This window comes from Diuraphis noxia, unplaced genomic scaffold, assembly GCF_037042655.1.
Source record: "Diuraphis noxia isolate RWA-SAM2 unplaced genomic scaffold, SU_Dnox_SAM2 contig0003, whole genome shotgun sequence".
Taxonomy (NCBI): Eukaryota; Metazoa; Arthropoda; class Insecta; order Hemiptera; family Aphididae; genus Diuraphis; species Diuraphis noxia.
The window spans coordinates 70,766,352-70,784,335 of record NW_028301713.1 but is presented as its reverse complement, the minus strand read 5'-3'; the positions used below and the strand labels follow the sequence as shown (position 1 = coordinate 70,784,335).

The following is a 17,984-nucleotide window of genomic DNA, read 5'->3' as shown; positions in this document are numbered from 1 at the left end:
AATTTGAAAGCTATAAAAAAACTCAACTATGAATCTCAAAATCTTTGTTTGCGGATATCAGATTTAAATGGTTAAATTTGGAAAATAGTTGTCTAATGGGTCTCTACATCCTAAAATAAATCTACTGACCGAATTCTATATTCATAGCTTCGGTAGTTCCAGCTAAACGATAATGAATTAGTCAGTCAGTCAGTAATGATGAATTATTTTATCTATAATATAAAAATGAATCGTAAAATGTGTTGGTAAGAGCATAACTCAACAACGCCTGGACCAATTTGGCCAATTATTTTTTTTTTTAATGTTCGTTGAAGTCCAAGGATGGTTTTTACAGCGAGAAAAATTCGAATAATTGCTGGGAAAACCCTAAAAACAGCCCTTACTATAATATGGATAATATAATTTTAATCGTCTCCATGACAATGTAATCACTGATTAAGAACATCATCTATGGTAGTCGATAATTTGTGAGCTCTCTGTTAATGAACGATTAAAATTATAATGATTTGGTAAATGAACAATTTACAATGTCATTACATTTTTTATTCATTATTCGTGTATGTATATTATTTAAAGACGTAAATTTTTACTAAAAAGGTTGAAAATTGAAACATCAACAAACTGTCAATATTTTGTAAGTGTTGTTTTTCTTGGATTTTCCGTTACCTACTCCACTGAGTTTGCTTTTGTCAACTGATACACGAATTAAATTCGTATATCGTGTTTTGTGCAGAGTGTTAAGTTACCTATGAATTATGATCATTAATTATTGCATGTGACACAATAATTTATATTTGATATGTCTCCTATACGACGAAGCAATTTAGGTAGAAAAACCCGAAATGCTACAAACCAAGGTAATTACCGATCTAATCAAAGTGCACAAGAACGTGACGACCGAAATGAACGTGAAAGAATTCGGATATCACAAACGAGTGAAGCGCGAGCGCGGCGACATTCAACTAATAATAGCGCAAGTTTAAATCGAGCTGCTTTCAGTTACGATGTGCCAATTGACTACAGTAACTACCACTGTGTTGTTATTGGTTCAATGAACTCGGTTTGCTCATATTGTAAGGCTTTGAAATACAAAAACGAAGAAAATGGATTGTGTTGCGCAAATGGTAAAGTGAAATTGATACCATTGGATCCACCACCAAAGCCATTGTACTCATTGGTTTCAGGAATAGGAACAGATTCCAGGGGCAATCATTAAGTGTTTGTGGTATTAATCTGGAAAAGCCATGTTTCTCACATGGTCAATTGTATGTTGCCTGTTCCCGTGTTGGGAAACCATCAGATTTATTTGTCTATGCGCCAGGTAATCAAACAAAAAACATCGTATATCACAAAGCACTACAATGAAAATAAAAGTGATTTTTGTTAATAATTATGATTGACATGATTAACAACAAAGCGATTACTTACTTTTAAATGCTTATTTATGTTTTATTTAATTATTTTTTATTCACACCGCCCTATCACCAGGGTGACGGTTCTGTTCAGGAGAATGTTTTGCCCCGACAGGACGAGTACGGTGACGGGGAGGTGATACAAATTATTAATTAAATAACAAAAAACAAATAAAATTGAGTAAAATTGAATAAAGTTTGAGTCATATGGAGATGGTACATTTTAACGGGCAACGAAGTGCACGGGATCAGCTAGTATTGTAATAGATACAATTAACTGATGATATTTTGAATTCATATACCAAATTATTAATTAATGTATTCTTAATAATATCATATTATACCTACTAAACAAATAATTATACTCATAATTATTATTCTATTGATAATTTTTAATCTATTCTGGTTCGGGTGTATAATTATTTATTATTACGTGTGATATGGATAATAAAAATACGTAGGTGAGTAATATATTTTGCAGAATGCCAAAATCATAGTAATGTAGCTATTTTGCCTATACATCACGCCGTGTTACAAAAATCCTACTGGAAATTTTTATTATTATTAATATTCAAGGCTGGGCATTAACGAGTTAAAAACTTAAAGTTAAGTTAAAAAGTTAATTTTACTTTAACTTTTTAACTTAACTAGTTACCTTTGGACTTTCACTAACTTAACTATTAACTTATTAATTTTTTTTTTAACTAACGTAAAATTAACGAATTTATTATCATTTTAAGAAATAAGTTAATTTATTTTGTTGTAAATTTTTTAAATTTAATTATTTGAATCTGTTTTGATTTTTTTGTCATGTCAAAAAAAATATTTGCTGTGAATTGTTTCAAGTTAGAAAAATTATATTTTTAATTTTATAATAAAAGGTTTTACTTATAATATGTCATTAAATTGAATATTATATCAAGTAACAATAATAATATATCTGGGGGTGGAGTGGCCGAGCGAACTAAGGCGTCGGTTGCGACGCACGCAGTCGCCGGTTCGAATCTCGGTCACGGGCGGAATCGCTCTTTGGGCATTTCGCGATGTCTGGAGCGAGAGGCCGCCGGCCCCCAACCGGGCATGGCAGAAACCCACGGGTGCCCATTCAAAATTCTGCCTAAAACCTTACAGTACTTTCCCCTACAGTTCCCCAGGCTAATGACCTCAGTTGTCGAAGCCCTAACCATAAAAAAAAAAAAAAATAATAATAATATAGACATAATAATATAATATAGTACCTAAATGGGGCTATATGCCTATATATGGTATAATATTGTTGTTATCGACGATCAACGACGCACGTCGTCATTTCGGGAAAAAATAAATACCAACACTAAAGACTAAAAATAAAAACCAATTACCTATCGATTTTTCGATTATAATATGGTTTTGTGCGATGTCGACGTGAATCTGTAATTTATCAGTATTCAGTTGTGATTGTGAAAATTTTGGTTTTTAGTAACAGTAACAGTATGCACGTTGAAATATTAAAATATTAAAATTAAAAATACCTACTCATCATATTATTATTTATTCAACAATTTATATCAATAAGGTAAGTGGTAACAAACTATAATAGCAACTACTAATATTAAATAATTGGAAATATAATATGTTTAATATTTTCAAGCTGTAGTATCTTATTCTTAAATGTCTTCAGCATTAAGATTTTTTTCATGACGAGTGAAACCGAAATAACATTACAATGGATATTCTTAAAAGATTATTTTGAACAATTATCAAGTAAATATGATGGACCAAATTTATATTTTAGGTGAATTTTATGCAAACCAAAAAATAAAAGGATTTCCACTTATCAAACATCCAACTCAAACATATTAAAGTACGCTTATTATTCATAAATTATAAAAATATTTAATGGTTGAATAATCTTTACCTAATTGTAGGTACTTAAATTTAATTATTTAATATACATTTATAAGATTAGAATAATGAAATTTAAAATTTGTATAACTTGTTTTAAAAATAAATAATAATTTTTCCTTTTTGTTTAAGTATTGTTATAATAGAATTTAAACAGATGCAATTTAGATTTTTATTTTTATTTGTACTAAAACACATTTAAAAACCTTTTTAGAAAAAAGAAAAAGTGTAGATACATTTAGAGCTAAAATTAAAACTAAAATAAAATATGCTAACAGGACATTTATAAAAGTTTTTACAGATTATATTTTTAAATATTACTAATAATTATGTAATAACTAATAAATAATATATTTGTCAGCTTATACATCAGAATCATTTAAATGCATTTAATATCTGTACCAAAAAGAGATCAAATGAAGATTTGTCTGTTCAAGAATCAAAAAAACAGTTGAAACTTTGTGAAGTTGGAAAAGTTCGTTCAAAAAATTTAAGCCAAGCTGAATTTGACAGTGCCAATTTACAGCTCATAATTAGTACTGTATCTCCTTATTCTTTAATTGAACATCCAGCTTTTGTTAAATATTGCCAAATAACATCAAATAAAGTACTAGTCTCAAGAAGAACCCTTATGCGTAATGTGGAGTCCATGTATACCCAAATGATAAAACAAATGAAAGATTATTTTTAAAAAATTAATTATTTTTGTATAACTGCAGACTGTTGGAGTATATTCCATAGGTATAATATATTAATATATTAAATATATTATTAATTTTAATTTTAAATTGAATTATATTATTGTGCACATACTATTAAAATGTAATGATTTTAATATTATTTATTTTCTGGTTATAGATCATAATATATTGGTTTTACGGTTCATTGGATTGAGCCTAATACACTAGAACGCAATTCTAAAGCACTTGCATGCAGGCGCATGATCGGACATCATTCATATGATAATATTGCTGAATGCATTGATAAAGTGCTTAATGAATTTAACATACAAAATAAAACAACTCTCGTTGTTACAGACAACACTTCAAATTTTGTTAAAGCTTTTAGGAATGTATATTCTCATTTCTCTAGACTTCTTGCATTTCAAACAAAGTAAACACATATAGGTTATAATATTAAATATATCATAAATTCATAACAATTAAAATGAATTTTTCAAGTCTGTAGAAATTATTAATTAAAATAACATTGTTGCTTTATATTACTATATTAAACATTATATTTTTGTGTATTTGTGTATAAAGTACATACCTACAGTTATGAATTAATAAAATAATTTTAAAGTATTCTAAATAGTTTCAATTATAGATTAAAGTTTGTAATTGTTTATGTAAATTTATACTTTAGAGTGTTCAGTAATGAAAATGAAACTGAAGCTGATCATACAGTCAATGACAGTGATGAAACAGAAGAAACGGATATTGATCCAACAAACATTGAAACCATAGAATTAACCAGTGTTTTGGGATCGCCAAACATAGAAAAGCCTTTAGACTTTTCATTCCCTCCACATCAAAGGTGTGCAGCGCACACTTTAAACTTGATCGCTGTGAACGATATAAGTGAAGCTGAAAAAGATGTAGCATATAGACTAATGAGTAAGAGAGTGTTTGGAAAGTGCCAAAAACTTTTTAATAAACAAAATCAGTCAACGATTTGTGCTGATCAAATAAAAAAATATCTAGGTCGATATCTTATAACACCTAATGCAACAAGGCTATTACTTATAATTTGTTATATTTAATAAAAGTGTTTAAAAATGTACAGATAAATGTTAATTTTCATATCATTTTAATGTATGTTTAGGTGGAATTCTTACTATGATGCTATAAAATGTGTTGTGAATAATATTGAAAAAATTGAAATGATCTGTATTGAGCTGCAATTGCCAATTATTTCAAAACCTCGTGAAGTTGCATTTTTAATTGAATATTGTAAAGTAAATGACAAATTTTATCTAATAATTTATTAATTTGTAAATTACAGTTATTAAAATCTGTTTTTTTTTTTACATGAATTATATCGATTTCTGAATAATATTAGGTCATGAAGCCTAAAATAAAAATTAATAAATAATTTTAATTTATAAAATATTTTGTGATTATTTATTACACAATAAATATACAGTATTACTATATTACAAACGCATACACACACATATATAATATCTCTTTGAAAGAACTAAATAATACTAATTTATTATTTATAGATATTAATTATTATTTATTAGTTTATATTATTACTTACTACTTATTAGATAGGCAACTACTGTTCTTAAAAATACAATATACCTACTATATGGAAATACTGTATAAAGTATAAACACTTTAATCTATAATTTAGTTTTGATTTGTTAAAAAATTAAGAACGCTGGTCACTGTTGTATAAAACAAAAATTAACTTTTTTTTAACCTAGTAAAAAGTTTAAAAAAAATTGGTATTAACTTTTAACTTAACCGAGTTAATCTATAATGAAATTAACTTTTAACTTTTTGTTATTGGTGCATATTAACTTAACTTAACTGAGTTAAAAAAAATCATTAACTTTCCCACCCTTGTTAAATAATATTGTTGTTATTGTTGTTATTATTCTTTAGTGAGTGGGTGTTTGATCGTGTGGAACAAGTCTCAATTAGTTTGATAGTGTACAATAATACAACGTTTATATTTTATTATTTATTATTGACAGTTGTTAGTAACAATATATCATCATGTTTCAAAAACCGTTCCTAGTTGAGATCGATGTGATACTGGGTCTTGTTTATGGATCTACGTGTTAATGTGCCAAAATAAGGTTAAAAATTCTTTCAAGTCCATGACTGTTCTATAACATACAATATTGTTGGTTATAATTTTAAATCTTCTAAAATAGTTAATATAATGATTAGAGTAAAATAACCAACATGTATTTTTGATAAAAATGGATGTGCAATGTGCATGCTCATTATTTGTTAAGAAAATTTGTGATGGTTTTTTTCTTGCGATCGTGGATACAACGCTGGAAATTGTAAAGCTACTCGATGAAGTATATTATTTAGAATTTTTAAGCATATTCTTTGGATAACATACATAATACACGAAATTTGTTGATCTTCCAATCTGCCTACATAGGTTAAAAGAAAAAAATGCACATAATTAGGTTTATCACTGTAAAACTAAGAAAAAATCATCTCTTTTTTATGTTTTAAGAAAGAAAAAAGCAGTTGGTTGGAACACATATGTATATATGTGGCAAGGATTTGTTGCTAAAAGCCTTGATGTTCACCCATATAAAAACTAGCAACATTGGCCAGTGGGTACAATCAGATTGTTTCCATATTTTAGCGTACGACCGCGCCACATCAAGCCAATTTTATTTAATTATTAAGATGAAAGTGATTCATGTCTTCAAATCTTATATATATAAGATATAAATATAAATATATATATATATTATATAAATATAATATATATTATATTTATGTGAAACAATTTTATAGTGAACTAATTTTGTATTCGTTTAATCATTTTATACTTCTTATTATGCATGCAGATCATTTTGTTTAGAGATATTCTATAAAGCAATACAAAGGTCTCCAACCTTATTTTAGTGCAGGCCAAATTCGAGATACTTTTTGGCATCACGAGTCAATGTTTTTAAAGAAATATAAACGTTATGAAACTATGGATTAGATAAAAATACATAAGATTTATTTATATACATTCATCTTTATTTATATAAACGTTTTATATTTTATTAGAATATAATATATTCATTCTTATTATTCATAATTTGTAAGTTAATTAATGAGACGTTAGGATTTGTTTGTTTTTCAAAATATATTTTGTATAGTTAGATACAAACTATTTACTATACATATAAAAGGGGTTTTATTGATTTAACAAATCATATATATTTTTAATAAAAAAATATTGAATTTTTAAATTGTGTAACATGTAAATTCATTTTATTTTGTATACAATATTTATAAATATATTCATTTTAAAGCTAAAATTGTAAGAATATTATTGTTCGTTAAAAGTAATAACATAAACTTTTGTCAGTTTTGTATCTTCAAAAACTAAACTCCAACAAAAAAGTAATTTGTTAAATTATTTTGCAATTTTATCAAAGTTGTAATGATAGATCTTAAAATACTAATTAATCAAGAGCAAAATAGATTCCTCTGTTCTCCAGAAATGTTGTTAAACAATTACAATAGGTCCCTTTTATAATTATTAATATTCACCCGTTTTGCAGTCTCGTATTTATACCATTAGTTATAACTACAATATTATTTCCGATTTAACTATTGTAAAAAAAATACTTGTTATAAAAAATACTGAGAGTATTATGTTATTATATTATATTATGTCGGCTGTTATTTGACCAAAAGTTTTGTAGTCCCGGATGACGAATATAGCACTGATGATAACGGTCAGCCAATAACAACGATGGACATTATAATAAAATTATAATAATAATAATAATGTATTCGAATAATTATTAACAGGCGCGTTAGTCAGCGCTTCAGCGTGGTTGTTTTGAATACGATCGGGACAAATGTATTTTTCATTCGGCGGTCATTATTTTAAATAATTGCGAGCCGTTCGCGTAAAAGGTAACGATCGTTATTTTTGATATCATCCCTGCCCCTTTCTCATCCCCGCTCACCTTCTAACCCCATACTCTCTCACCCCTTTCCGCTCTCCGTGACCCACTCTTTCGGACAGCGTATGAACCGACCAAATCTCATCGCCGTACGCAGTGGCATTACTAATGATAATAACAATAATAGCTTGTAGTGGCACTAGTCGCACAGGTGAACAATATTGGTAAATCGTAGTGTACTAGTAGTAGTAGTAGAAGTTTACGCGGTAAATTCAGAGTTGTATTCATACACACGCGTACGGAGGCAACCCATTAATTCTCTCATCAGTCACTCTCGAGCTGACAACTCGTACCGTCGCTGCCACGCCCACGCAACATATACCACAACCACTATTACTATACTAAACAGTACGTCGAAACGACTGGCTCGTCTACGCAAGTATAATAGACATCAACTATTGTTGAATTATTATACAGGGTGCCCCGCGAGGATTTGCCCATTGCGATATCTCACGAAAAAATGGAAATATCAAAATTCTGGTTATGTAATTAGACTCACAGAGATAAGAACTACAAGTCTACAACTATTTAATGTTTTAATTTATTTTAATGTTTTGTAAAAATATTAAAAATATATTTTTTATTTTATCATTTTCCAAAAAAATTAAAGATAGCCATTTTGTAGAAATTATTTTTCTGAAAATATTGATGTTTCAAAATTTTATTTTCATTAATTTCCTGATTTTTAATTTTTTTCTAGTTTTGAAGAAATAAAATATGAATATAACTAGATATACTGAAAATATTCGGCTGCAGGCCGTACGAGAACGAGCGTGGCTCGGTAAATCACATGTTTGATAACACTATAGTGTTAAATAATTAATTTGCGATTTTTTTCGAGACTAAAAAAAAATAAAAAATCAGGAAATTAATGAAAATAACATTTTGAAACGTCAATATTTTCAAAAACATAAACTCTACAAAATAGTAACAATTATTTTGGAAATAATCAAATAAAAATATATATTTTTAACTTTTTTAACAAAACATTAAAATGTTAAATAATTATAGTTCTTATCCGTGCGAGTCTTATTACAAAACCAGAATTTCGATATGTCCATTATTTGAGGAGATATCGCAAAGGGTAAATCCTCGAGGGACACCCTGTATGTATATATGTACCGTATAGTACAATCTATATTATTATGTGTGTGCGTGTCCATGCCCTATCTAACACAGTTGTTTTCCAAAGAGCGGGAGGCAAATATTACTGCGTAACGACCATTTGTTCAACCACCGATTAGCATTTTCGTCAGGGCGATAATATAATTATTATACATCACAATATGATTACTATTATTATTTGTAACTATTTGCTGTTCGATGTTGTGTTCCAACGGTGTTGCGACGAACGATTAATTCATCTCACACCAGTTCCTTTTAAAATCAAAATCCTAATTATTATAAATATAATGGTAATAATAATATAATAATGGATATTATAATATAAACTCTTCTGCGTTTCGGATCAACGTTCTGTTAGTCCAGGGGATCCACCAAAAAATTAATCGATTTTATCTCTGAAATCGCTCGAGATTAATATTCTCCATTCAAAACGCGTGTTTAACTTCTTTCAGACAAGGGTAGAAACTATGTACGACATTCGCGTAGTTATTCAGTAGTATCTGTGGTATACGTCATAGGTATTAGAAGGGACACCGTATTACGGCCATATATTTTTAGTAAAACCGTGGAAAATTATCAACAAAAGATACATTTAATCAATAAAATGAATAGTAGATGATAAGAACTATTTAGATTAGTTTTTAGATTGGTATAGAGATTATTAATACCATTGTTTAAAATCGCAGATAGTTAAAATCAAACACCAGATCAGGGACTCCCAACCGTTGTGCTACGGCACAAAAGTCCACTCTGAAATTCTACAAGTGTGCCGTGTAATATTTTTCTCATTATGTGTAGATTGTGTGTCCACCCAGTGATAACATTTTAAATGTATAAGTCACACGTAGGTGTGTTGATAGTTATTTATGTTTTGATTTAAGCAGAATTACTACCTATCGGATTAACTTTAATGGTTTTTATTGATAAAAAATAATATGTATATATTTTATTTCTTTATGTGTGCTATGGAAATTTATTTAAACATCAAATTCGTCGTAAAGTGAAGGAAAGATGTTTAAACTTTATAATATGATCCTCCTTTGGTGGTAGGAATAAGTATGGATAGAGTCAACTACAAACATTATAGTATAAAATATGCTCTTTAAATAGTAAACATCACTACGTTGCTTTTTAAATGTACACAAAACTCAGAGGATGAAAAATATTAGAATTAATTTATTTTGCAGGTATGGTTTTTTTCTCGACTAAAAATTCAATTTAATTTTTTAATGTCAAGTTGATTTTTTTATCAGTTATTTTTTTACTTAAAGAAATAATGAAACATATTATATTATTTAATTTTTAACTTCACAAAATATTTAACTTGCTACGCATTAGCTGTACTTTCCCGTATAACGTCTCATTTCTAAGTAAAACTCTGTTTAATAATATTCATTTTTACCAGTAGGAACTGTTTAGTTTTTCTCGTTATTTGCAAAATACGTTGAACAAGTCAGCCAAAAAGTCTCCTTGTTAAATTTATTAGGCGACATATTCCACAAAGATTAGTGTTTGATTGTGAAGGTCCAGACATTCCATTACGCAATAGAATGTTTGTCGGAGTAGTTCGAACGGACTAAAGAAGAAATTATAACATTTTTGGGATTTTAATCTTAAATGAGACCAGAGTACGAACCGGATCTTTCTCTACGTTCTAAAATAATATATTCGATATTGTATTATTCGAGTTTCGGTTGTTCTAATGTAAAAAAATTTATTTCGTGTTCGGCATTGACGCATTGTTTAAATTTTCACTTATCTCTCTATCTTGAATTGGATATTTCATATTGAATTAATTTCACGGTGGCACTTTTCTTCGGTTAGTTCACCCATCAACAATTTACCAACAATCAATATTATAATTTAAAAACATTGGATTAATTCACATCTATGTAATTATTTGAATATCAATCTAACTATTATGAGTAAAAAATATTATTTTACTGTTTTGTTCTTAAATTATAATAAAAACATAATTTATGTTATATGTACTACCATTAGCTAAAAAATAAAAGAAGTTTTGACAAAAATGTTTGAGTTTTCTTAAGAAAAAATAATTGATATAATTATCAAAAATATTGTAGTATAATGATATACCTATAATAAATGTAAATGTATATAATTTTTTTTTCGAATTTATAAATTATTTAAAAAAAAAGTTTGATACTATGATAAACATTTTAACTTCATTCGTAAATTAAATTCCAAAAAAATGTATATAAATATTATTTATTTATCTTATTTGATGATCGTCAACATAATTTAGTGACCTAAGTAATGATATAATTTAAATTTTTTAATCATTAAATTCATATTCATCGTTTTCATTGAAACATATTTCAACGAAGCACCGTGATTCAAAAATAATAATTATAATAAATTATCACACACGCAAATTTACGCACCCTATCATATTATATCAATATAAATAAAACACAATATATTAATATTCTACCAGATAATATTACATTTATTTTATTTTCAGAATAATTATACGAAGTTTTTATGCATTAGATTCAGTAAAAGGTAACATAGGTGCACATTGTGCACCATTTTTAGAATCATAAAAATGCATTCAAGTGACATTGATATTATTCTATATGCATTTCATCAAACCTTAAGCACTCTCGTTCTTTAAGGTTATAAATAATTTTAGTAATTTAAATAACTCTTTTCATAGTATTTTCTTTTAATTTTCTCAAAATAAAAGAATACGCTTTAAGTAGGTATAATATATCTGTCAATTTTAAATTATAGTCGCATAAATTATTATGCAGCTTTTGAAGCACATTAACTCCTATAAAAAGTGTTTTTGCGAAAACCATCGAAACCATGATACAAAAATGATTATTTTATCGTTCAGTTTTCAGAAAAAATGACAAATTAATAAATAAGATATCAATACTGGTCTAATCAAATTGTATTTTCAAACTGATAGTAAATCTTTATCCTTCAACTATTTATTAAGTCATATCTACAAAACTTATAATGAATTTAAATAATAATAACATATAAGAGTGCCCGATACGCGTTACAAATGTTAACTTCGTTACATTCAACATAAATATATATATATATATATATATATTTGAATATACAAATATATATGTATGTATATAATGTATATTCTACATATATTTTTAATTTAATATCTTGTGTTTGGTCATTGCATTATTAGTGTGTTTGAAATAATTTAATTTAATACCAAACACCTGTGCCTAATTCTCTTTCTGGGAATTTCATAGTTTCCATTAGTCTTAAGATCCATTGTAATATGTATTTTACACAAATCATAGCAATCATTTTCACGACCACCGTCTTACCCATAATCGTAATACTGTGTAGTCGTGATACTATTCCATACTATTGAAAACAATTGTTTGAATAAAAAATTGCAAGCAGACTGGTAAAAAAGCCAAATACACACACGTGAGCGAATTATCTAATATTTACATATTTTGTCAGTGGTAACAGGCCAATGCACACCAGCTCACGCCCTACCATTCCGCAAAAAAAGAATATTCCCGGCCAGGTTATGCGATCACCTCTCTCAACCCGTTTATAAATGCATCGAGTGTATCGCGTAATATTCTTATGCGCAACACAATCGTGCTGTTGCAGTGTGACTTTGAATTGGACGTATAAGATAAATATTACGTGTGTCTTAAATTAGCATAGATTTTGAAATTACGCTAATTCTTATGCACTCTGGGTTTGGAGCTATGATGCATACATTTATTTTGAACGCGTTCCATGATGCTTAGAAATAGGTATACGTGTATTATGATACATCTCAATTGTGTTATACGCAGTGTTGGAGGGGTGGGGGATGTGATTGTCAATATACCCTTACGTGCCAATACAATAAGATATTTTATGACTAACAAATATAAAATGAAACGCAAAAAATCATATTATTATCCTTTGATTTAAAAGTTTTTTTATTAATTAGTTTTTATCTATAATATAATATCCAACTAAATTGTATTTATTTAAACATCTGTTAATTACACATACAATTACACATTGTCAATTACAATAGTATTTTTTATTAAATACAAATTAAATAAATGTATCTTATTCATTAAAGTTTATCAATTTTAAATTATCGATAATATGATATTAGTTATAAGTTAATAATAAATTTGATTGGACCAACTGCTCTAGTCATAACACATAGGTAGGTAACAATATTAATGGCGGCATTTCATTATTAAATGTTAACTGTTTTCATGACAAACCGCAGAGAATACAAAACAAGAAGTCTTAATCTAAACTTGAATAAGTTTATTCAAAACTCTATATTATATTTTTGTAATATTTTTTATTATTACAAAATATGTCAGTAGTCACAAATAACTATTGCTGACAAGTCACACCGACTGGTTTGCCATCTATACATAAATAGGTTTTATTTGGTATATTAATCAATACTATCATTAGAAAAATATCCATAGCACCAAACTATGGAAAGTCAGCAAGGAATTAAATATTTTGTATTAATAAAAATAACAATAAGAGTAAATTATTACAGTTTAAAGTAAATTCTTCCAGTATTTATTTAGTCTGAATTCATTTCTTATTATTTAATCATACACCTCTTTTTTATTACGTGATCTTATTGTTTGATTTCCAAATATATTCTAAATAACATTTAAAAAAAAAAAATTGTATTATTACAAATATTTGAAATATCTGGTAACCCATCACAATGCTTCGTTTCGCATAAAACGACATTATTTTTCGTACTTTGTATTGAAATAGCAATGTGCCATGTTTTAATATAAATACAATTATATTTAAAAAAATGCCTCTTGATAATATGATGAAGTTATATGATTTTGCATCAAGATCCTTACATCGATAATACTATATACCATCACATCTATGTATAGTGTGTCATGAACCACATCTCCATCATGTTCAGACCAAGTATTTTCTGTATCAAAGTAAAGTCTAACAGTCCTATGAAACTGAGGATCCCGAAAATCTTCTATGCTTCAATAACAATTAAGTCAGAATAGACAAAGTTATTAAATATTTGTGCAACGTGATTTTTAGAATGAAAAAATCATGGTAGGTACTTCGCATAATTACATATGATTTTAAATAAAATATTATTCAGCCATTTATGTATTAATTAATATATTTTATTTTACGAGTATGCGTGTTACAAATTTAGAAATAATTAAAAATCTTGTTCAGATCATTTGCATAATAATTAAATTGCTTCCTACAATACTTGCGCAAGTTAAATTTTGCACTCGGTGCAGTAAACGAGTTTTATAGAAGAAAGTAAATTTATATGTTTCGTTTTTAATCCAAATATTAGTACACAAAATTATATTTTTCCCTTCAAGATACAAGTAAAACGAAGATGTTTTTTTAAGTTATCCTAATGCAATTTAGGTTTGAGATTGACGGGTAAAAAATATCTGTCGCAAAAATTTAATTAATTTAAAGATAAATACTCATTTTATATTTTATCGAATAGTATACAACTGAATTCCAAAATATTTTTTTTAAATGTTAAAAGCATTAATAAATCATATTTTTGTTTTAATCTTTACATTAATAATCGACAGCACATACTTTATATTTTATAGTACGAGTATATATGGGTGGAATGTGAACTCCGCAAAACACAGTCCACAAACTTTAAATACCAAATTAACTCATATGAATTTTGCAATTTATATTGGTTTAAATTTCTCAGAATAATCTTCTGCTTTGGAATATGAAATTAGACACCAATATTGTCGTTTAAAAAAAATAATAACTTATGATGAAAAAGGAAAATTAACATTTTTTTAAATATGTTATTTTTTAATTAATTTTAAACAAATATAAAAAAGGCGGGTAAGTCTTAGATTTAAAAAGACAATTTTTTATGAATTTCTGGTTAGGTCTTAAAATTTTTTTTAATTGATTGCATGGTGGATAGAGAATACTTATATAAACATTCAGTGAAAATTGCATGTATCTATGGTCATTTGTTTTAAAGTTACATCAATAACCAAAATCGATTTTATCAAAAAATGAGTGTGCGTAAAATTTCCCGTTTTTCCCTTAATTTTTAGTTTGTTTTTTTCGATTATATAGAAAAGTATTAAGAATTTTTCACTTTTGACCCCCCAAAGTACCAACTAGATTCACTTTCTGATCGAACGAGGTACTGAAGTCAAAAATCGAAGCGTGATGACAGACACACAGACACAAAAAAAAAAAAAAAACACACACACATCATGGTAAAATCATTACATTCATCGCTCCGCTCAGAATCTAAAATGTAAATTCATCTTTGAAAAATTAATTTTTAGCTTCAATAGAATAACTATAAAGTAATTTATTTACACCTCCACGATAGCCTATTTTTCCAGTCATGATGTTATTTTGATTAGGCCGTTTAAATTATAATTCATAATGTTTTTTAAACCGTGTACTATTATAATTCACAAGTTTAACACGATAATACCGATAATTTTACAATATTGAACTTGCTAAGTTGTACTGCTCTATTGTTGGCTGTGCAAATTTGATTAAAGTTTTCATTAAACCACAAACAGTAGGTAGTCTTAGTGCAGTTAGTGTTACACAGATATTTCAGATAATTCGAATATGTTATTGGCATATATTCGTGCAATACGACCAACATAGATGGTACGAAACACTGTCTAGTATTATAATAATATAATATCATAAAAAATACTTTGTAATTCATATTATATATTGGAAATTCTAGATCGTATGATTTTGTAGCTCATACGATTATAGGAATCAGAGATAAGCGGATAAGAAGGAAAACGATTAAAATGTCACGTAAAAGCTTTTGTAGACGATATATCATTATACCAACAGTAAAAAATAAAGAATAACAACAATACATGGTAAACACGAGAGGTTTGTTATCGTTAAAGTGTCGTGTCCGGATGACGTGCCGGAAGACAATTTGCTGTACGTGGATGAAACGGGCAGTAATCTCGTTTACCAATAATTGGTATAAATTATTTATGTTCAACCGAACAAAGATAACATGAGAACGGCAGATGATGATTAGGATTTCTTGACTCCAACAGTGATGATTAACGATAAAATATACAAATAAAAAATAATAAATAATACGATATTAGTAACTGTTGAAATCTGTTCATTTATACGTACATGAATCTCAGTATTTTGGAGCAACCATATATCACCTACAGTTATATCACATTGGCATTAGGTGTTCGAAGTAATTAAAATAGACTGACCAGTGCCTAATGGCCATTATGATTATAATTAGGGAACGGATTTAAATGCTCTAAAAAACAAGAAAAATGCCTTAAAAAAATTCCCTAAAAACTTTAAATATGAGTTTATATTCAATAAAAACAAAATTTTGTATTTAAAACTTATAAAAAAACACACTATCATGAAAAATCTAATAAAAAATATTTAAATACAATACAACCTTAATTAATTAACTTTAGATAAATAGTTTATCGTATCTTATCTCTTATCTTTACCTTAATGTGGGTAATAATCTGTTGTAACTTGTATGTATATATTTTGTGTCTATACGTGTCAACAATAATTTCGTAATTTTGTAACATACCTAATACATGTTTTGGTATTTAAATTTTTTTTTTTAGAATGAATTCGCAAAAAATGTTGAAAAAATTTCTTAAAAACCACAAAATGCACTAAAAATGCATTAAAGTCTTAAAAATGCAAAATAAATGTTACATTTTTTAATTATTTGATGTATGAAATGAACTATTTGCTTGGAAACCAACGTTTTCGGACATTCAGAAAAATATGCAATTTACATTCAAATCCGTTCCCTAATTATAATATACTATACACAGATGTCCAATGTATAAAAAGTGAACGGTCGTATGACACTATTGCAGTGTAGGATATAAAAAAAATATTGTGGCTTGGTATGCAATAGAAAAACTTGAAGTGAACCCCACCCCGACGTTTAATTTGAAAAACCCCCAAAAGGCTATTATTAGATGGTTACAGAATGGTACAAGAATATATTAAATATTCTATATTATGGTATGATTATTATACTAATAGCAAACTCATGTTATTACTTCAAATGCAAGTAAATCGAAGTGATTTTAAAAAAAAAAAAAAAAAAAAAAAAATGTTTTTATTATTATAATAATATATATATAATAACGCAGCAAAAGGACCCTGAAAATCCCCAAAAAAAACCGCTTATGAAGTTTGAAGTGAAATGAAAATACTTTCATTTGATTATTTTATACAATTAAATACTTATATTATTTTGTATTTTTTTTTTTCAACAACAATACAACATAATATTCTATATGTAAGCATTTCAATAAAATATTACAAACAAGTAATCGGCTTTTACAACTTACAAGTACCATAAAAATGTTTGGATGACTACTTATACTTAATAAAAACTTTAAACATAATATATTATATATTCACAAATACACAATACATATTAATATATTCAAAACCTGTAATATAAATGTATACATGTTAATATTTTTATTTTAAGAACAGTTTGTAATAACTATTAACTCCTTATTTTAGCATTGTGAAATTAATTCTAATTAATTATACATAGGGTATGTTAAAATGTCAAACGTTCTGAAAAATCAATTTTTTAAATAAAATATAAATAAACAATACATTGTATATTAAAATATATAGATATATTTTATTATTATACAGAAAAATTTATGTCAATATCTGAGCATTTATTTTAAGTTCAGAATCGACAATAATATAATATCACAAAATATGTACATATTTTGTAGGTTTTATTTTAAATCTTATTACATTCAAAACATTTTACTTCACTTTATTAAATTATTTTGATATTATAAAATTATGTTTTTATCTGAATACGTCAAAAATAGTGCTAT

The 17,984-nt window shown here is 27.0% G+C and overlaps 1 pseudogene; it reads left to right on the top strand.

Annotated features, from left to right (window-relative positions):
* The first annotated feature begins 1,255 nt into the window (after positions 1-1,255).
* On the top strand, positions 1,256-9,911 carry LOC107164712 (uncharacterized; annotated as a pseudogene).
* Positions 9,912-17,984: the final 8,073 nt, after the last annotated feature.